Genomic DNA, 22,871 nt, shown 5'->3' on the forward strand with positions numbered 1-22,871 from the left:
GTTTTTCCACGTCAGGTTTCCAAAGCACGTGTAATCAACCATATTACGGATTTTGACTACATTTTGGTAAATATTTATCATTTAGTGGTGATCATCTATTCCACAAGATCAAGCTGAGTGAGGGTCGTGGGTTCGAATCCTTCTGGTCGAGGATCATTTAAGCTCTCAGTCGATAACTCCCGCAACCTGATAACTTCAGACTAGGGGAAAAGCACTAATTTTCGACCTACAAGAATGATGTACCAATTTTCGGATTTCCATACAAAGTTAGCCAAAATCGTATGGATGGGTCAAAAATTAGTGCACTTCCCCTAACATAATGCACAATGATCTAAATCGACATTTTAGCAGAAAAAAATGTTTTCCCTGTTCTCGTCGATTTTAGACAAATGGTGTGCTCAGAAAAGTTTTTGTAAATGAGTGTTGCATCTCCTAAGAAGTTGAGTAGGATGGCCCTTATTTAGGATTTAATTTCTTGTTAGTGGAAATTTGAGGTTACGCTCTTCTGCACACTTTTAGAAAATGTATTTGAAAACAACTTTGTCGAAGACACTTTAGATCTAACTCTTCATTTGAACTAAGTAAATTGATTCTGGAAGTTTTAACTAAGGGTGGACCCAAAAGATTTTTTTTGTCTAACTGTTTTCTGTTCTGTTTTACGTGAATATGGTCTACAGAAGATTTGTTGAGGAAGTAATGATACACATTTTTGCTGAACATGGCAAGTTTGTAAATCTGGTGATTTTGAAGTTTGAAGTTGTAGGCCATTTCCTAAGGAAATTAATCATTCACAATAGCAGTTCGTTAATGTTGCTTAATTGGATAAACTTATGAAAGATTTGACAATGGAATCGTTTTTGGCGATGCTATTTTTAGTACAATCGCATTTTCTTTGCTCATACCATTTGCAAATCATTGATTAAAAAAGTTGACCAATTTGCACTTGAACAAAACGCAATTTTCCCGAACCCCCAAATTTTGAAAATTTTCCATCAATAAATGTTGATTCGAACTTTTTACGAAAAGGGTAATACGGATCAATGTTACCCCGCTGATCAATGTTACCCCGGATTACGGTACTCAGTGATACAGTTCACATATAAAGTCAACTCTCCTTAACTCGATATTGAAGGAACTATCGAGTTAGGGTCGATACCTCCCTTACAAAACATTACAAAACACAAAACTAATGCAACTGCGATCCAAGGGACCATCGAGTAAGCTATGAAAACAAACTTTTACTATGACTCTCTAACTCGATATCGTGCTACGGAAAATCGAATAAGGGAGAGTTAACTGCAATTCAAAATGAGAAAATGGACCCAATTGTCATTGTATTGTGACCGAATACACACAATAGTGTCCTGGGGTACAGAACTGTTGAGGCATTGGAATAATTTAATATCATTGGAGAAGCCAAGGTTATCAAACCTACAGCTTTGCTGAAGGCAACACGCAGATTAGTTCAAATCTGGTGAGTTACAGGCGAATTAAGAGTGAATTTTCTCAATTTAAAAAAATGACATTCTCACAGTTTTTGCAGCAAAGGATGGCTAATGTATGGCCTTCCAAATACCGCTATAAGAAAAATGCTATTGAGCCACCTTTATGAACTCTAGGCATCTAAGTTTTAACTTAAATTAGCTTATAACTTCAAAATCGCAAGCTTAGCTTAGACTGACTACACATATCAATGGTTGCTATTCCGTGATTGACCGAAGGCAGTGAAGATTCACAAAGAATCAACTAGAAGTTCAGATGAGATTGGCGCCGGCCATGTCCTTGCAGTAATGTGGGATTGGGGGAAGGAATGTTAGTGTATCTTCTTCTTCTTGGCATTAACGTCCTCACTGGGACAGAGCCGGCTACTCAGCGTAAAGTTCTAAGAGCACTTCCACAGTTATTAACTGAAACCTTTCTTTGCCTAAATTGTCATTTTCGCATTCGTTTATCGTGTGACAAGTACGATGATACTCTATGCCCAGGGAAGTCAAGGAAATTTCCATTACGAAAAGATCCTGAATCGACCGGGAATCGAACCCAGACACCTTCAGCATGGCTTTGCTTTGTAGCCGTGGACTCTAACCACTTGGCTAAGGAAGGCCCCGCCGGTTAGTGTATAACCTTTGCTATTTGGAGACCGTGTACAGCTCTGCATCTCCACAAATGTTACTGGGAGGGATGTTTGTTAATGGGGAGAATCGTTGGGTCAAAGGATTCATTTTGATAAGCGAACAGGGATATGAACATGCTTATAAACATAAAATTTTAAATTGATGTGAAAAATTTCCGAGTAAAAGAACACAATAACAACACTTAAAGTGATAAACTCACTTTAGGAAGCACGCATATGTAATCATATTTTACTCATTCATTTTCATTTATTTAGGTAACATCTAAACAGATAACACTGAATCAACAATTTCACGCCACAATACTCGGTTCGAGGCCGCATCTCTCCATCCTCGGTTCGGCCTCACGCTCGCCAAATCGATACGCACTTGATCCACCCACCTAGCTCGCCGCGCTCCACGCCTTTTTGTACCAACCGGATCCAAAGATGGTATCTTTGCAGGGTTGCTGTCCGGCATTCTTGCAACATGATCTGCCCATCGTATTCTTCCAGCTTTGGCCACCTTTTGGATACTGTGTTCGCCGTAGAGTTGGGCGAGCTCGTGGTTCATCCTTCGCCGCCACACACTGTTTTCCTGCACACCGCCAAAGATCGTCCCAAGCACCCGACGTTCGAAGACGCCAAGCAGGTCCGTCCCACTCGAGCTCAGATTGGGTACCACTTCTAGTACTGCATTTGGTCCCTCGATAGTGCAAAAGGTACCCAAGTTTGACAGATCGCAGTACACTTTTCACGGCATTCTTGATTACCTTATGAGCCATAAAATTTTGGGCAACTGCAAGAGACATGGGGCCCAGATAGCCGTAGCGGTAAACGCGCAGCTATTCAGCATGACCATGCTGAGGGCCGTGGGTTCGAATCCCGCTGGTCGAGGATCTCTTCGTAAAGGAAATTTTCTCGATTCCCAGGGCATAGAGTATCTTCGTACTTGCCACACGATATACACATGCAAAAATGGTCAATCGGCAAAGAAAGCTCTCAGTTAATAACTGTGGAAGTGCTCATAAGAACACTAATCTGAGAAGCAGGCTCTGTCCCAGTTGGGACGTAACTCCAGAAAGAAGAAGAAGAAGAGACATGGAGGTCTTTAATTTGTCTTTGCTCCAAGTGCTTGCAGGTCCTCCTCGAGCATCGTCCACGTTTCATGCCCATAGAGGACTACCGGCCTTATGAGCGTACATGGTACATTTGGTGCGGGTTTGAATCTTTTTTGACCGCAGTTTCTTGTGGAGGCCATAGTAGGCCCAACTTCCACTGATGATGCGCCTCCGTATTCCACGGTTAACGTTATTGTCAGCCGTCAGCAAGGATCCAAGGTAGACGAACTCGTCGACCACCTCGAACGTATCCCCGTCTATCGTAACACTGCTACCTACACAGATAGAAATATTTAAATTTCGATGTAGCGTAAACAGAAAAGTATAGTAAAAGTAAATCAAATTTATAAACTGTTAAAGCATTACGTTTAGTTTTCAACTAAAGATGCTTGAATGTTACATGAACATGTAAATTTAAAGTGCATTCGATAAAAAATAAGCGATTTGTCGTTGACATTTCAGTTTATTTTAATGATCCAAATATGTGCATGAAAATAAACATAAATTACAACATATTTTAGCTGTGTAGGCGAGCCCTGTCACGCTCGTCCCCACCAGCTAGTATGTTCTTTGTCTTGATCGCTTTCACCGCCAGTCCAACTTTCGCTGCCTCGCGTTTCAAGCGGGTGTACAGTTCCGCCACTTTTTCAAATGTTCGGCCGACAATGTGCATATCATCTGCGAAGCAAACAAATTGACTGGATCTCCTAAAAATCGTACCCGGATGTTAAGCCCGGCTCTCCCCATTACACCTTCTAGCGCAATATTGAACAACAGCACGAAAGTCCATCATCTTCAAACAATTTTGCACACCTTCCATCGTCGCTCTTATCATTTTCGTGAGCGTCCCAGGAAAGCTGTGCTCGTCCACGATTTTCCATAGCTCTACGCGGTCCATCGTATGCCGCCTTGAAATCGATAAAATGGGGGTCATTCGGACCTGGTGCTCACGACATTTTTGGGGGTTTTGCCGTACAGTAAAGATCTGGTCCGTTGTCGATCGGCCGTCAACGAAGCCGGCTTTATAATTTCCCACGAACTCGTTTACTACAGGTAACAGACGTTGGAAGATGATGTAAATGCCAAGGTGGTATCAATCACTTCTTTCAATCATTCTCTCCTATTCTGTAAAAGCTTGTTAATCATTAATGGAAATTTTTTGTTTGCCAATGAACAGTTGTAACTAGAATATTTGAATAATATTCAAATTAATCTTGCTCTTCTGTACACGGAAAACAAACATTCGATTCACTGGGAAAGACAGATTCGCAAATTGCATTGTCTTGTTATTTATGTGTCACACTGCATTTCTATTATTCGCCTGTTTGCAGCATGTTGAAGTCATTTACGAAGCATGCATGCTGTGCTAATTTTAGAACCATATTTAACCAAATTATTAGAAAATATACGCGGTCAAAATACCACCACCAGCTTACAACCCATTACGAAAGAGCGGATTTAAACCATTAAATTTATATACGTAATGCCAAGGATAGGGAAGCAGAAGGCCAGTCACTGCACCGCTTGCTGAAATTTGCTCCACCATGGGGATGTGTTTTATGGTGAGTCTACATGGTCGTTCATTGCTCTCCTCGGAAGGTGTGAAAAACTTCCACATCCTTTCGGGCCTGTGTTTCCATACATACATATGTAGGATACTTGTTCAACCAGCGAATTCTCCCACCACTCTCATCTCCCAAACCAGCCCAATGGAACAATGTGGGTCAACTTTTCCGACGCGTTCCCTCAGCTAGGAATACAATATCCTAAACTTGGTCGGGTGGAAACAATGCCAGCTGGTATGGCATGTACCACCTTCACCAATTGATTTGATTTCTTGGGTTTGGGATGCTGGTTGGAGTTTCGTTGAATTTTCGATTGAAATGTCTGTAGGCCCGTGGCATTGGTAGATTGGTTGACGGGTCAGACCGACGTGCGAGGTAATTCCATTTTTGCGTGCGATCACGATGAAAGCGTAGTCCTAATGCAATCTCGAAATTCGTTCAAAGGAATCCTTCGAACGAAGGCGTCACCCCTAGGTCGAAAGCCTAAGTGACTAGGCACAGTGAGACGCACGTGGAGGATTATCGTGCAACAACATCACACGTCACCGGCGAACCGGTACAATCGGTAAGAGCACGTGCAGAGGAGGCGCCGCCATACGGTGAATAGCGTAAGCTTAGTCCAACCCACTTGGTTACGCCGTCAACGCTACCCACTGCAGTAGATCTCGATCCCACCAACAGAGGGCTACCGCAAGACGACGTAAAGTTAAGGACAACGCTCGTCAGACCCTGAATGACCGTCAAGTCGATGCATCATTGGAGATCTTGCAGCCACGTGGTGCGCTGCCGCATGCCGGGTTCCTGTTGGGCAAGTAATGATTGAAAAACCAAAAACTATGTACAAAACTAACCCTTAGCAAGTAAGACCAAATTTTGTAAAGAAGCGCATGAAGTGAAGTCAAGAGAGGAGGTGCAATGAAGCATAATAAAACCATTGCAAGATGAGATAGGAAAAGCAACTACAACTTTTCAATTACACAACGCAATCCTTGGGCTAATTGTGTGAGTTGGGTTAATGCAGTCTCGGTTTTGTTACGGAATTTTAGAATAGGCTCTGGGAATGGGTGCCTTATCCACGGACTAGGAACCATTTCCACCCTGGATTTGAATACGTTTGTTTTAAGATAACTCAGTTAGTGAATTTGGTGCGTCAGTTTCGGTCGTGGGTCGGGATTTACACGATTTGGATTTACCTTGAGGTCTCTCCGCCGGGCACGGGATTATTTGAGATAAAAACTCGCATCTTCACGGCAAGGATAAAGTCTTGCCTGGCGCTAAAGTGAAGTTTGTCTGCGGTTTCCTTTCCGATCACCCGCATTACCCCGTTACACGCTCAGCTATAAATAAGCTTTAAAGCAATAAATCTTTTCAGAGTGAGCGTCAATTTGGGTGAAACTAACAGCAGGATAATGGATAAATGATGATAATTTGGAATTTTATTTATTTTAACTAAGGCAGCCGTATCTGAGGGTAGTGAGTAGTTCAAATCCTACTGGTCAAGGATCTCTTCGTAATTAAAATATATTCGACTTTCCAGGGCATTAAGCATATTTGTACCTGCCACACGATATGCGAATGCGAAAATGGCAACCATGGCATAGTTAAGAACAATATACACACTAAGCTCATTTTACCGGAATCTGTGAATTTCACCCTGATATCAACAGCAAAAATGGAAGAAAGGAACATTCTCCGGAATGCGGGCTTTTTTCCAAGGGTGAAATGGATAATGTTGAAAATTGCATCGAAATGAGCAATCAGTTCAATACTCTAGACAAATTTTCCGAACGCCAAATCGAAACAGTCTCTAGCCCAGGCTCTTTGATTCAAGTGAGGAAACAAAGAGGGCCTTGTCAGTTGTTCCGAATTTGGGGGATTTAGGCAGGAGATCTTGAACTCCATTAAGAAATCCAGGTTTTCTTCTAAGCTGCAAAGAAAAGAGACTGTCGCGTTTTGCCGGAAATTCTTAAAGATCGTGAACTTCTTCTCAAACATCTTGAAGAGAAGAAGCACAATTTTTTTTACTTATGGCGACAAATTGAACGTTTGCTCAAAGTCGTTTCGAAAGGTCTCTCAAGTGACTATAAGTCACATAAAGAGATCAAAAATAGAAAAAATGATTTACTTGGATTTTCACCAGTCTAAGTAATTATTATGAAAAAGAAAACCCAATCTGGAATTTTTCGAAAAGAGCTTGTTTCGGCCAGGACGTCTTCCCTACGTTGTGTATTTTTTGGTGTGGAGACGGACGACGAATCAAACAACCGACTTTGCACTTTACTACTGATTTATTACCACCGAGAGGCAGCGTGCCTACTCGGTGGGTGAAACGAATACAAACTACAATTCTTACAGGCTAATGGGTGCGCCTTATATAGGCACACAGTACGGATGCACAATATACAATTTATTTCCCGCTCATGCTTCCATTGATGTCACAGTTTGGCGCGATGTTGGATTGGCGGCAACTGAAGAAGCTGCACGCTGACTGGCAGTGGAATATTCCACTGCGCCGATGAATGGCACAATAGGTAGCGTCTCTCTCTCCACACGCTTCAATTGAGCGGCAACTAGCGATGACGCGTCTATGATGAGCGCGAACATACTCCCACCCGAAAACGAATGTTTTCAAATATTTTAGTGAGCTGTTGGTTATTGTTTGGGCGGGAGAGAACGATGATGATGGTGACGACGATCGACGCTGACTCACTGTAGGTAGTGTTCTGGATGGTGTGCAGTTTGGTTTTGGTTTGCTTGCTTGGCGATGATGCGATTTGCTTGCTTTGATGGTTGGCTGTGTTTCGTAGGTACAGCAGGATGGAAACGATTCTATCGCCGATCGGTGCTGGTAATTCTAGGTAGGACTTAGATGATCGTGCTTGCTTCCCTGAATGATTCACTTGAATGGTTGGTTGGGTTTCGCTTACTCTAGGTATTCCACGGGGTGCTTGGCTCGATCGTTCGCTTCAATGGGTTGGTGGCTAGTTCTGGTTTATCATCGTCGCCCGGTTGAATGGATGATCGGTTTGCTTGGTTGGGTTCACGGAATCGGACCGTGTTGCTTGATGATGATTCGATTTGACGATTCGAGGTGATGATTCGAGGATGCACTTTTCTACGGATGGGCGCTACGGCCCGGACGGTGGACGCTTCGGTCCGACGAATGGACACTTCGGTCCGACGGGTGGACGCTATGGTCCTTCGGGTGGACGCAGGGGTCCGACGGATGGACGGCGAGGTCCGGCAGGTGGACGCTAGGGTCCCACAAATGGACGCAGGGGTCCGGTTGGACGGCAATGGTCCGGGATTGGACGCTATGGTCCCTCGGGTGGACGCTACGGTCCGGATAGACGCCAATGGTCTTACAGGTGGACGCAGGGGTCCGGTTGGACGGCAGAGGTCCGGAGCATGGACGGCAATGGTCCGGCGGGTGGACGCTGGGTCCCACAGGTGGACGGCGAGGTCCGGATGGACGGCAATTGTCCGGATGGACGCAAAGGTCCCACAATTGAACGCTACGGTTCGGATGGACGGCTTGGTCCGACGGGTGGACGGCGGGGTCCGGAAACGGTATGGGCATCCTCAATCCTCTTCTGATTCGGTGATCCTGGTCACGGCACCAATGTTTCGGCCAGGACGTCTTCCCTACGTTGTGTATTTTTTGGTGTGGAGACGGACGACGAATCAAACAACCGACTTTGCACTTTACTACTGATTTATTACCACCGAGAGGCAGCGTGCCTACTCGGTGGGGGAAACGAATACAAACTACAATTCTTACAGGCTAATGGGTGCGCCTTATATAGGCACACAGTACGGATACACAATATACAATTTATTTCCCGCTCATGCTTCCCTTCACAGTTTGGCGCGATGTTGGATTGGCGGCAACTGAAGAAGCTGCACGCTGACTGGCAGTGGAATATTCCACTGCGCCGATGAATGGCACAATAGGTAGCGTCTCTCTCTCCACACGCTTCAATTGAGCGGCAACTAGCGATGACGCGTCTATGATGAGCGCGAACAGAGCTTTTTCAAGAATATTATTTAGTTTACTTTAACAAAAATGATCTAAATAATATAAAAGCTTCAGACAAAGCAAGACTTCTGTTCGAAGTCCGTGTGACATGGAAACATTTCCAGAAACCTGGAGGAAATTTACAGAACCCCACTCAGTGCCGTCGGTGCCAAAAGTGGGGTCATGGTACAAAACATTGCCGCATAGAAGCTAAATGCATGATTTGCGGAGGTTCTTCTCACGCTAAGAACGTCTGTCCAGTGAAGGAAAATACCGATAAGTTCATATGCGCAGATTACGGAGGTAATAATAAATCTAACTTTTGGGCTTGCCCTTTGCGTATGCGATTCGTCGAGCCTCGTGCCAGGCAGATGAACAGTAATATCCGTTACGGTCGTTTCCGGAATTCGCCTGTAGAGTATCGAACAATGCTCATTTTTCAGTTAAGCTTGATTAAGAATCATACCCATCAGCAAGATCATAATCATGCTCATTCACAAACTATTTGTTTTTTTGGAGGGTATCCGTTTGAATCTTTTAATTTCGGATGGATCTACCCAAGCATAATCCTTTGCCAATATCGTAGCAGGTAATTTGAACTCCCCTATTCATACTACGAGTACCTATTCTAATTGTTTCAAATCAAATGGAAAAACCCAGCAGTCACAGGTGACTTGTACTCCACCTCTTCGTCTACCGAAAATTCTAACTGTAAATCATCGGATCGCTGATTTTATTTTTCTAACTGAACAATTGAATTAAATGATTGATGCAATGTTCAAACCACTATGACTGAAGCAGTCCAAGTTGGTGTAAAATGTACTAATCAAATTGCTATTGGATTACGTTTTTTCTAATGGATCCAGTAAATAATAATTCAAATATTTCAAAGTGGAATGCTTGTTCTTTGAATGGTAAAGGGGATGAGCTGTTTTATTTTCTTACAGCTTATAACGTACATATAGCAGTTATTGCTGAAACATATTTGAAACCTGGATCCAAATTCAAAAGAGATCCAAACTTTTTTTTATCGTAATGATCGACTGATGGGGCATGTGGGGGAGTTGTAAACATCATTCAAAGGCGTATAAAACATCAACTGTTTCCGTCATTTGAAACTAAAGTTTTTGAAACTTTAAGTGTTTATGTTGAAACACAGTGTAGTAAAAAAAATTATAGTTGCCTATTAGCCTTTTCAATACTCTGGGCAGCAAGTTAATTTGCTCCAAACTGACTTGCGAAATTTGAATCGCTATAAGTTATTTGTTTTTGTCATTGGTGACTTGAGTGCCAAACATCGGTCATAAAATAATTTTCAAAGTAATTCCAACGCCAGAATGTTATTTGATGAGTGCTCTTCAGGATATTTCTCAATTCAATACCCTGATAGCCCTACGTGTTTTTCCTCTTCTAGAAATCCATCCACGATTGATTTGGTCTTAGGGGTCGTCCATAAATGACGTAGCTTTTTAGGGGGGAGGGGGGTCTTCACGAATTTGTGACGAAGTGTGACGAGGGGGAGGGAGGGGTCCTAGCTAGTGGACGTAGCATTTTGAATCAAGTCCGTAAAAAGAAAGGCGCTGAAAAAAATTGCATACAATTATTTTTTATGAAACCTTCTTTTTTACTTATAAACTTGGGTTATAAAATTTTGATTAAGCTTCAAAACATTCATATGACAAGATTGAAAAAATATCTATGAAACTTTAGATTTTCTTGATAAATGCAATCAAACAGATGTTTTGAAGCTTTAAATAATTATGTGAATATTATATTATATTCGCGTCTAAATTAATAAATTTATAAATAAACAAAATAAGTTTAATGAATTGAACAAAAATCAATGCTCTAACTACTTAGAGAACTTTTTTTTTGCCATTTGTTAACATGACATAAAGTCAGCCGTTTTAGTTTTATCCATATTTTCTGTTGGGGCTTTATTTCTTCAAGAAAATAAAATATGCTCTTCTTGGCAAATATTACATTTAAAGCATGATATTTATTCCGTGAATTATGCCTTCATTGTTGCAGGAGATCTCCACCCAATCAACTCATCATTTGTTTTGATATATCAATGCTCTTGATGGAATAGCCTGAACATAAATGAGGATAATAGATTCGAGAGTTAACAAAATTGCCCTATCATTAAATTTTGTTAATAACTCGGTAATTTGAAATATTTTTATTATTTAACGGTTTCATTATAGGCTGCGTAAGATTATTTCAGTATGGAAACGATAATGAAATTCAACTGAAATATTAATAGAGGTTATTGTATTTGTATAATTTTCTAAACATTCAAAAAATTTCAAGTGTAATCTTTTATGTATCTGGCCAATGTTTGCTAAAATGATTTTAAATTGGATAATATTAACGATGATTTATTTCAAATTGATCTATTTTCTTGTTCATCTTCATTGAAATCTTTTTCCTAACAAAGAATAATTAAAAAAAAAACTATCCCCTAATATAACGAAATTTTTGTTCAATATATTATAAAATATATTGGACCCGTACTCGACAGTAACGAGCTTCATCAATCCAATCATTTTTTTTCACATATTTTATAGTAAACTTGTTTTTTATGGTAAGAACAGCAATAGTAATATAATTTAGTCTATAAGAAACTGGGAACCAAAACCAAGGAAAATGTTTATTAAAAACTTTTCCAAATTACTTTTGAGCGCTACTGTATATCAAACTGTTAGAATAGATTATCCTTTCATTTCAGTCAGTTATTAATATCAAACTTTGTATTGAACTTCTCATTTCCAATTTTTTGTTTCAACCCAGTCACTAAGGAAAACAAATAAAAAAAAATAGGGGGAGGGGGGGTGCTCGATATGCTACGTATTTTCCAGGGGGGAGTACCAGCATTTGTGACGAAATGCTACGAAGGGGGGAGGGGGGTGTAAAAAATCAGTGAAAAAATGCTACGTCATTTATGGACGGCCCCTTAACCGACTCTAGGCATCTTTGCAACCAACTAATTACACATGCTGATTTTGGTTCTGATCATGTCCCTGTTACATTTCAAATATCCGATTCTCAATCCTATCAGCTCTACTTTCAATTATTTTGAGCCGACTGGAATATATGTGAAACATATATTGACTTTTATCTTGATGTTAACATTTCTTTATATACAAAACTTTATATTGACAATGCTCTTGAAACTTTAACAAATTCCATTGTTGAAGCCAAATTTAAATCCGTGATTTTAGACGATGATCTTAAACTCTTGATCCGTTTTAAAAACGTGAGAAGAAGGCAATTTCAATGCACTCGCGATCCTGCTATGAAAATTATATGGCAGGATTTGCAGAAAGAAATCAAGAAACATTTTGCACAATTAAGAAACAAAAATTTTGAAAATAACATTTCTCAATTGGACCCTGGCTCTAAGCCCTTTTGGAAATTATCTAAAATTTTGAAAAAACCTCAGAAGCCAATACCGGCATTGAAAGAGGAAAACAAATTATTACTAACTAATTTTGAAAGAGCTCAAAAATTTGCTATGCTATTGAAAGCGCTCACAGTTTGAATTTAGAACTTACTAGTCCAATTGAAAATCAAGTTACTCAGGACTTCGAAAACATTCTCAATTAAGGGAACGTTTTCGAAAATGCCTGTAAGACAGTTTTGGAAGAAGTGAGATTATTAGAAAAATCAAAAATATGAAAGCTCCTGGCGATGATGGAATTTTCTACATCCTCATCAAGAAACTTCCAGAAAGTAGCTTATCATTCTTAGTTGATAAATTTAACAAATATTTTCTATTAGCATATTTTCCTGACAAATGGAAAAATGCTATGGTTGTACCAATTTTGAAACCAGACAAAAATTCTGCAGAACCTTCTAGTTATCGTCCAATCAGTTTGCTTTTTTCCATCAGTAAACTTTTTGAAAAGGTTATTTTGAACAGAATGATGGCTCACATCAACGAAAATTCATTTTTTGCCAATGAACAGTTCGGATTCCGCCATGGACATTCGACCACTCATCAACTTTTACGTGTAACAAATTTGAACCGTTCCAACAAATCTGAAGGCTATTCTACTGGTCTTGCTCTTCTAGACATAGAAAAAGCATTCGACAGTGTTTGGCATGAAAGTTTGATTGAACTTTAATATTTTAACATACATTGTTAGAATAATTCAAAGCTATCTGTCAAATCGTATACTTCAGGTTAATTATTAGAACTCCAGATCTGAAAGACTTCATGTAAGAGCTGATGTTTCCCAAGGCAGTATTTTGGGACCAATGTTATACAATATGTTCACATCTGACTTACCTCAGGGATGTAAAAAATCCTTGTTTGCTGATGACACAGGCCTCTTCGCCAAAGGACGAAGCCTGCGTGTCATCTGTAGTCGATTGCAAAACAGTTTGGATATTTTTTCTTCATACTTGCAAAAATGGAAGATTTCTCCTAATGCTTCCAAAACTCTACTAATAATATTCCCACATAAACCAAAAGCTCTTTATTTGAAACTTTCAAGTAGATATGTTGTCACGATGAGAGGGGTTCCAATAATTTGGTCAGATAAAATTAAGTATCTAGGGCTCATGCTAGATAAGAATTTAACTTTCAAAAATCACATTGAGGGCATTCAAGCCAAATGTAATAAATATGTAAAATGTCTCTATCCCCTTATTAATAGAAAATCAAAACTTTGTCTTAAGAACAAGCTGTTGATATTCAAACAAATTTTCAGGCCAGCCATGTTGTATGCTGTACCAATATGGACTAGCTGTTGAAATACCAGGAAGAAAGCTCTGCAGAGAATTCAAATTAAAACTTTGAAAATGATTCTGAAGCTTCCTCCTTGGTATAGTACCAATGAATTGCATAGAATATCCAATGTTGAAACATTGGAACAAATGTCAAATAAATAATAAATAATTCCAGGCAAAAATCATAACAATCTTCTATTGCTCCGATTAATGCGTTATATATTTAGGTTAAGTAAGGTTAAGTAAATTGAAAACATGTGTTTTTTCCTCTTAAAAGCAGGTATAACTTTCTATTGACAAACATCCAAGAAGATTTCTACGTTACTGAAAGTATTGCACCCTTGTGGAAAAATGAAGCATTTCATACAGCACTGGAATACTCATTATTTATTCACAATAACTGCAGACCCACAGTGTGCGAATATGAGGATATCTATGAATACGATAATGCAAATTATGAAAACATAAAAAATAGAATAAACTTAATTGACTGGCAATCACTGATCAGAGAAGAAAATAATGTCGAAAAAGCTGTTGATGTATTTTACAGTTTACTAATGGAAATTATTCGTGAAGAGGTACCTCTGAGAAGGGAAAAACTTTTTGGTAATTCAAAAAATCCCATCTGGTTCAATAGAAATATCAGGAATTTAAAAATCGAAAGCAAAAGGCTCACAAAATTTATAAAAAACATGGAAGTGATGATAATATGCAGAAATACCTGGACTTATGTGAACAGTTGAACATTGCTATAAATTCTGCACTTGAAGAGTATAATAGAAAAATTGAGAGCTATATAAAGTCATGCCCAAGAAGTTTCTTTAATTATACTAAAACAAAATTAAAATCAAACAATCTACCATCAAAAATGCAACTTGACGATAAAGACGCTAACAACCCGGAAGAAATTTGCCACCTCTTTTCAACGTTTTTCCAAGAAATCTATACGACATTTTCAGAAGAGGATCGGGACCAAAATTATTTTTCATTCTTCCCTGCCCCCTCAAATGACATTAGTGTGCACCAGATAATTGTACAAGACATCTTATCAGGCTTGAAAGGATTGGATGCCACAAAAAGTGATGATGAAATTCCTCCAGTATTTATGAAGAAGCTTGCTGTTGAATTAACATCTCTTTTGTTTTGGCTGTTCAATATGTCACTAAAATCCGGCAAATTTCCTAAAAACTGGAAGAAATCATTCTTAGTACCTATTTACAAATCAGGGAAGAAAACTGATATTCGTAATTATCGTGGAATTGCTATAATTTCCTGTATTCCAAAGCTCTTTGAATCCATTGTTAATAGAAAATTGTTTGGGCAATTAAGGAACAGAATTACAAATGCACAACATGGATTTTTTAAAGGCCGTTCCACTTCTACAAATTTACTAGAATTCACCAATTATACTTTGAATGCTATGGACAATGGTAACTATGTAGATGCTCTGTATACTGATTTCAGCAAAGCATTTAACCGCATTGATATCTCTATGTTACTCTTCAAGTTAGAAAAAATAGGATTTGATAAACCATCTTTAAACTGGATACAATCATATTTAACAAATCGGCAACAAATAGTGAGATATAATGGTAAAAAATCGAATCCTATCCAAGTTACATCAGGAGTTCCTCAAGGCTCACATCTAGGACCTCTTCTTTTCATATTATATGTAAATGATATTTCCTACATTCTTAAGCATATAAATATTCTTATCTATGCCGACGATATGAAGTTATTCATGGAAATCAAGTATGCTAACGACATTGACATCTATCTGAGTGAAATATCTATTTTTGATGAATGGTGTAGTAAAAGCCTACTTCAGTTAAATGTTAAAAAATGTAATTTAATTACTTTTAGCAGAAAGCGAAACACAGAAGAAACAACTGTAGTTTTAGGAAATCAAATCGTTGAAAAATGCGATAGGGTCAGAGATTTAGGCGTAATTTTAGACTCAAAACTCACTTTTATCGATCATTACAACACCATTATACATAAAGCAACAAATATGCTTGGTTTTATCAAACGCTTTGGTTCTAACTTTAATGATCCATACACTATTAAAACTTTGTACGTCGCTTACGTGAGGTCTATATTAGAGTATTGTAGTATTGTATGGTCTCCTTTTATGAAGACGCATGAAGAACGTCTCGAATCAGTTCAAAAGCAATTTCTGTTATATGCTCTTCGTAAATTGGGCTGGACATCCTTCCCTCTTCCATCTTATGAATCAAGATGCATGCTCATTGATATTCAGACATTGAAAAAGCGCCGCGAATTCGCTATGGTTTCATTCGTGAACGATATTGTTTCGCATCGTATTGATTCTCCTAACCTATTAAACAGCTTAAATTTTTATACTCCTTCCCGGCAATTTAGGAATCGTAACTTGTTTTTTATTAATCACCGTCGTACTAATTATGCAAAATTTTCTCCTCTAAACCGAATGATGAGTTTATATAATCAACATTGCGAAACAATAGACTTGACAATGTCGCGTAGTAACCTAAGAATATACTTTAACTATGTAAGATATAGCAGTATATAGATTTAAGTGTTAACATGTAGTCTACTTTGATTGACGATAATAAATAAATAAATAAATAAATAAATCAACTCACCTGTAAAAAATGTGAATTGCTACGGCAAATGAAATGTAATATGTTGTTAACAAAACGTTAATAAAATCTTAAATTTGTTTCACCCATTAAGTATGATAGTGTTGTCTAATAACACAGAACACCTAGATATATGAAATGAATGTAATTTTTAAAATGATACTAATAAAGGAATTGAAAAAAAATATTTGGACAAAACTTACAGATGATATCTCAAGATTAGTAAACACAATGATGTGTCCGCCTATCAACACTTTCTAGAAACTACAAACACATTGTCGACATGGCTTTTCATGATTATAAGGCCACCCTTCCCCGTCTCATAATAACCTCGAAGTTTATGGACGGTGGACAGTGAATTGCCCGGAGTTTAGCATGTTAATTTACATAAAAAAGGCATGTTTGCCAAATAGATATCACGGATCTGGTGCCTGACAATTCGCAGAATTTTGGAAGAAAAAAAAAAGGACGAAACGGTTGGTGTTAAACACTTAGCTTTTCTTGGAAACGAACCAGCCACCGGCTGAATGCATCGATAACAAAGATAAAATAATATACTTTGCTTCTTCATGTACACCGTACGACCTCTTGTAGAATAAATCCAACAATAATATTAAGCCAGGATCCGGGAATATGACCGGGATCGAAACTGCTAAAAGGTAGTGTTTTCAAAACATGATAGTTGAGCTCAAAGTCTGTATCGCTCTTCTTGGCATTACGTCCTCACTGGAACAGATTCTGCTTCTCAGATTAATATTCGATTTGCTTCCACATTTATTACAACTGAGAGCATTCTTTGCCAGAGTTGCCATTTTTGCATTCGTATACTGCCCATACTCGCATAATAGTCCCATATTCTAAGGGATTCCTTATATGAATGGGACTGTTATGCGAGTATGGGCAACATATCATATGGCAAATACGATAATACTCTATGCCCAGGGAAGTCAAGAAAATTTCCATTATGAAAAGATCCTGGGCCGACAAAGAATCGAACCTAGATAGCATGACTTTGCATTGTAGCCGCGAACTCTAGCGACTCAGCTTAGGAAGTCTGTATCTCCTCAAATCTATTTGAAAAAAGCAAAACTATTTAGTGTCTATTGAATCGGTTCTGTTACTACAATTCTGCGAGCTGATGCCAGCTCGTAACTACGCAGATACCATGTCCAAACTCGCGAGTAATGATAAGTACTTGGATAATTTTATAATTCTATTCATATTTAAGATCAATGAAAAACGTGTTAAAGATCCTTTATGTGAAAAATTTGCATGATGTTCCCACTAAACATGCTACTCCTTTTTATAAGTTGAACTTTTACGAAGGTATAACAAAATATGATTTATGCCAAATAGCTTTTTGATTCATATTTATGCTAATACGACTTTTGGTCTCAAGAATTCAAATCCTTCTTGTCTATCTACCAATAATCAAGCAGCGATCAATTCTTTAAAATTAGTGATTTTAGCTTGTTCACTAATTTTGCATAAACATTAGATGACATCAATCAGATTCCGTATGTCTAACCCTCCATACTCAGCACTCCCAATCAGTGAATGATGTTATGCGCAATTTCTGAGTAAAACGGTTTAATTGCATTTGCATATCAGCTTCATTCTCACCGTTTGTCACTGCCAGAAAACGCGCAAATTCCCGTGAAATCACTGCTTCCTGTTGATCACCGAAAACTAAACGATTCATTTCACTCATTGATTGTTTTCACCGGAACACCAACAACAGTGTGGAACAAATTCTAACTTTAAAAGCTTCATCCAGCACCGGTAGGCTCACCCGTTTATCCGTTCACCTTTTCCAACGTTGGTATCTACGGAGGTACATATAGCCAGCATTCCAAAAATGTGGTCCAGACAACGCCGGATAGCAACGACTGCCAACTCACTGCAGGCCTCCCATAGTCATAGCAACTATTCCCGTCCAAGCCACACTATTCTATTTGACGACGACACTTGCAGCCCCCTGAGCCAGTGGTCATAAATCATAAAAAACAAACTCGCTCACGGGCAATTGTTTCCATTCTTCACCATACACATGTCACATGTATTATTCTCTGCAGCTCGCTATGCACTATCGTATGTCATCTGCAGGCGCACGAAAGCCTGATAGTTTATTCTTCGTCAACTTCTTCACAGCCCGTAGAGCTCGCTTCAACAGAACTCCTCCAATCGGAAACCGGGACCATGCAAACGAGCTTTACATTCAAATAGCGTAACTTTTATGTTTTGTTGCTACTTGAGTTATCCTTTTCAGCCCCAAACGCAGCTATCATCCTTCAATTAGAGCGACCTGCATTTGCTTTGCCCCTGGTGACAAAGGGTGTGTTGCTAGGGTTTAACTTCCCAACGGATAGTAATCCTCAAAAAACGCATCCGAACTCCACGAAGGCTAAACCACGTCTGTCTGCCACGAAACGCTCGACGAAACTGAACCAGCGATAAATCCTGCCAACGGATAGAAGGCACTTTTTCCATCAACATCCTCGCTTTTATTACGATGCATTCTTCTCCTGCTGGTTCCTGAATGGGTTTGCGCGATGGTCGGTTTACAGGGCGGTACGACAGGTGGGTGGGTGGCTTTGCCTGTGGGTTGGAAAACATGGTTCACCGAGAGAGCCGACACCGACCGAGAGCGTGAGTGGTTTGTTTTCATCCTTTGCACTGGTTCTCAAACGACAGGCCGGGGTTCACAGAGTTGGTTGAGTATAATAATGTGGATGTTTTCCTTCTTGTTTCAGGATTCAGAGTTGTAACTCAAAACATTTTTTTTAAATTTTGTTCACTGTACTTTTACTGGGTGACAAAACGTCGAAAGACAAAATGTCGAAGGGACAAAAAGTCGAAAGACAAAAAGTCAAAATGTCAAATGCCAAAACTTCGAATGGACAGAACGTCGAAAAGAGAAAAAGTCGAATTTTCGAAAGAAGTCGTCATATTCGATTAATAAGGAATAATAAGATAAAAATTAAACGTCAAATCTAAATAATGTTATGAACAATAAAGTCAGTGAACATTTTTTTTTTCGACATCTGTTTATGTCAATTCTCTACACAAAAATAAATCAAAGGGTAAAAGTCAATTCAACATCACATCTTGCAAAAGGTGGAGGATATCCTGATTTCTATATATGTGATCAGTTGACAACCGCTCTCTGTGCGCGACAGACCTTTATTCATACGGCAACAGTTTCTCGCTATTCGTTGTTTTTCCCTCGCGCGAAAGAATTTTGCAGTCCGTGCAAAATGTCTTCGTATAGGAAGAATACGCTCGTTATCGACTTCAGTATCCTGCCGAAGCGACCTCCCCTCGAACAGGTGGAGGATTTTCTTAAAACCTTCATCAAGTTAGACATGGCCGACGTAAAAAACGTCCAGTTGCATAATCTCAAGAACTGCGTGTTTGTTGAGATGAGTGACGCTGGTGTAGCCACACGGCTATACAAGCAACATCATTTGCAACACTGCTTTACACTTCAAGGGGCGAAGTATTACATCCCCGTCTACGTGGATGGCCCCACCACCACTGTGAGGATTTTGGATCTACCTCCACAAATGTCCAATTCCGTTATCTCAAGGCATATGGAACAATACGGCAAAGTGATCTCCATCCAAAACGAGATTTGGAAGAATTACTTCGCAGGGGTGCCAAATGGTGTTAGAGTGCTACGAATGCGGATGGAGAAACCATTGCCATCATGCATTACCATCGAAAACCACACTACTCTAATTAACTTCCCGAGCGATCGCTCGGTTCGTGGCGACAAACAACAGCAAACATCATCCAGCTCATCTAACGAACAAACTAAAACCCCTGGCATCCAACACAAGCAATGCGATGCAGCTTATCCACCATCGAACCACACAGACGAATCCAACACAAGCGACTCCGAAACTGACGACAATCACGACGCTATCACCGACAACGACAACAATGACCAAACGAACGAAAGTGCAATAGAACTAGAATCTGGAAAGAGGCGGCTGTCAGCTGAAACGGATGGAAGTTGCGAAGCTAGGGAAAACGAGTCCAAGCGAACATGCAGCGAAGGATACAAAAAAAGTGACTCAGAGTGGAAAGTACACAACACCCGATCACGAAGAAAAAATGCAAAATAAAATTATCTTTGTAATGTTATATTTCTAATATCCAACGACACGAATGCACCAATGGTGTAAAGTGTCTTAAATAAATAAATAAATAAATAAATATATATGTGATTCTAAATATCTGTTTCCGAAAAGAAAATCAATCAACCGATTCAATTGTACCGTGTTGAATTGCCCGGACGCTTCGATTTTTGCACACCAGTCTTAATTCACTCAAATGTTTTGTTTTGACAACTTTTATCATTTCTTTTCACTGAGTCGTACGCCGCCTTGAAATCAATAAACAGATGGCGAGTCTGCAAGTCCCGGAATTTATCTAGGATCATTCGCAAGGTAAACATCTGATCCGTTGTCAAACGGCCCTCACGAAAACCAACTTGGTATTTGCCAACGAGGGACTCCTCGAGCAGTCTCAATCTGTTAAACGACAAATGCGTTGCCGAAATCAGCAGGGTACTTCCTCTGTAACTGACACACTCCAGTCTGAAGATTGTGCGTATAAGGTCATCCAACCTGCCGGTGGGCATCGACCGGGATCTCGTCCTTCTCAGCAGATTAACAGTTCTTCAGCTCGCTGACAGGCTTAATCTCTACTTTTATCGATTGTTTGATCATTGTTGAACGGTTAACAATTTCTTAAAGTCCTCTTTTCACCTGGCAGCCACCACCATCTTATCAGTCATCAAAGTCTTTCCTCGATCATTGCGCGTGGTGGGCACTGATACAGTATTGTGCCGTACACCATTGATCGTTGCATTAAATCTCCACATATTGTTTCGGTTCATGCTACCTTGAGCATCTGCTACCACACTTTCTTCGTGCTGCCTTTTCTTTCTGAGGTGGATTCGCTTTTCTTCAGCTCTCGCTGCCCTGTACCGCTCTCTGTTCTGTCGTATACCGGCCACAAGCATACAGCTTCTGGCGACATTCTTCATGTCTGTCACTCTTCATCAAGCTAGTCGTTTTGTTTTCGTCGTTGACCAGTGCCAATCACTTCCCGCACCGTTGTTGCCACAGCTTCGTGGATAGGGTCCCACAGGCACGACATCTCAGACATCTCCAAAAAGTTGATTATTCCAAGCTGCTCGTTAGCTGCTAGTGGTACTGTGCAGCTACCCCATCAGTGAAAAAGCGTTGAATATTGAACAGCGTTCCGTTAGTTTGAAACTCGTGACGCTGGATATTTAGGAACTCGTGACGCTGAATTTTAGCTTCAAAGAGCTAATGATCCGAGTCGATATTGGGGCCTCCGATCATTCGAGTCAGAAGGTTCTGACATCCATGACATCTGAGTAAAGTTGTTCATTAACCAGTTACTGCTGATTGCCATACTCTAGCAGTAGCGAAGATGTCAAGCCGCAAGCCTTTATCATTGGTAACGGAATGGAGGGTTTTTGTTTCAATGACAGGTCAAAAAAAAATCTCCTTTCCCGACCTGCGAATTCGCGTCACAGATGACTATCTTGGGGCCCAAATAGCCGTAGCGGTAAACGCGCAGCTATTCAGCATGACCATGCTGAGGGTCGTGGGTTCGAATCCCGCCAGTCGAGGATCTTTTCGTAAAGGAAATTTTCTCGATTCCCAGGGCATAGAGTATCATCGTAACTGCCACACGATTTACACATGCAAAAATGATCAATCGGCAAAGAAAGCTCTCAGTTAATAACTGTGGAAGTGCTCATAAGAACACTAATCTGAGAAGCAACAGCATTGTCCGTTTGTTTTTATTTGCGAAAGATGAGACAGCTGACTTAGATTGCGAGCTCCCAAAAGTCAAGGGAACCTGTCACCAACTGTCACAGGAAAACCAACACATTTGGAGGGCAGAACGTGAAAATGCGTCAAAATTCAAGTAAAAGTGATTAAACTTTTCTAGGTGTTTTTTGATAATTTCACATTTAAAAAAGAACAAAAACCTAAATATAGTTGTGTGTTAGCGAACTGCTATTGATTTTGTTTGATTTCATATCCTTTTCATAGTGAACAACATGAAGTAAATATGATTTTGACCAAAATAAGCTCATCTGACCATTGTGCACTAGGTACTCATGAATTGAAAAAAGAAATAAAAAAAGGCTACACTGAGGCAAACAAACTAAATAATTTCTTAAGAAATAATTATGATCTGGCGCCACAACGATTATTGTTGAATTTTTTAAGTTTTACTTAGGATTTTGATGTAAAATGTTGTTACTTAATTTCATAAGTCAATTAATGAAAAATTCTCCTGTGCAAAGTATCTCGCATGAACTTTAACCTCTATCGTTATATTAGTGGAAGGTTGAAAGTCTTTTCATTACACTTCACACGTATTTTCCGGAATCTATTTGATTTTTCCACAAAAAAAAAATCATTTTATTCGGTACGGTGTCTAAAACATTAAAAATGGGGGTGAGATTGGGTCAAGCAAGAACGATAGTAAATTAAATTGCAAGTCCACTTTTTAGACATTTTACGGTGCCGGGTGTTACCTTTTTTCATTAAGATGTGTTTATTCTTTCTAAATACAGCATTTATGAAACATTAAACAAGTCTACTTGAGGATTCTGTGCATTGAATACCAATGCAACGCATTTTG

At 39.4% G+C, this 22,871-nt stretch overlaps 1 protein-coding gene and 1 long non-coding RNA gene across 6 annotated transcripts in view; one reads left to right on the forward strand and one right to left on the reverse strand.

Annotated features, from left to right (window-relative positions):
- The window catches only part of LOC23687899, a 756,337-nt gene extending 737,712 nt beyond the window's left edge, over positions 1-18,625 (reverse strand). For 4 of the 5 annotated variants that reach the window (XM_021843874.1, XM_021843873.1, XM_021843872.1 and 1 more), the window contains exon 1: positions 17,796-18,625. The gene's annotated coding sequence lies outside the window, so the exon portion shown is untranslated. The remainder of the gene's footprint in view (positions 1-17,795) is intronic. The other variant, XM_021843875.1, reaches the window with a different exon arrangement.
- Positions 5,142-5,751, forward strand: LOC110676354. Its single transcript, XR_002500301.1, has 2 exons — positions 5,142-5,171; positions 5,241-5,751. It is a non-coding gene; the product is annotated as an uncharacterized LOC110676354 (long non-coding RNA).
- Positions 18,626-22,871: the final 4,246 nt, after the last annotated feature.

The sequence above is a fragment of the Aedes aegypti genome, chromosome 2 (assembly GCF_002204515.2).
Source record: "Aedes aegypti strain LVP_AGWG chromosome 2, AaegL5.0 Primary Assembly, whole genome shotgun sequence".
NCBI lineage: Eukaryota > Metazoa > Arthropoda > Insecta > Diptera > Culicidae > Aedes > Aedes aegypti.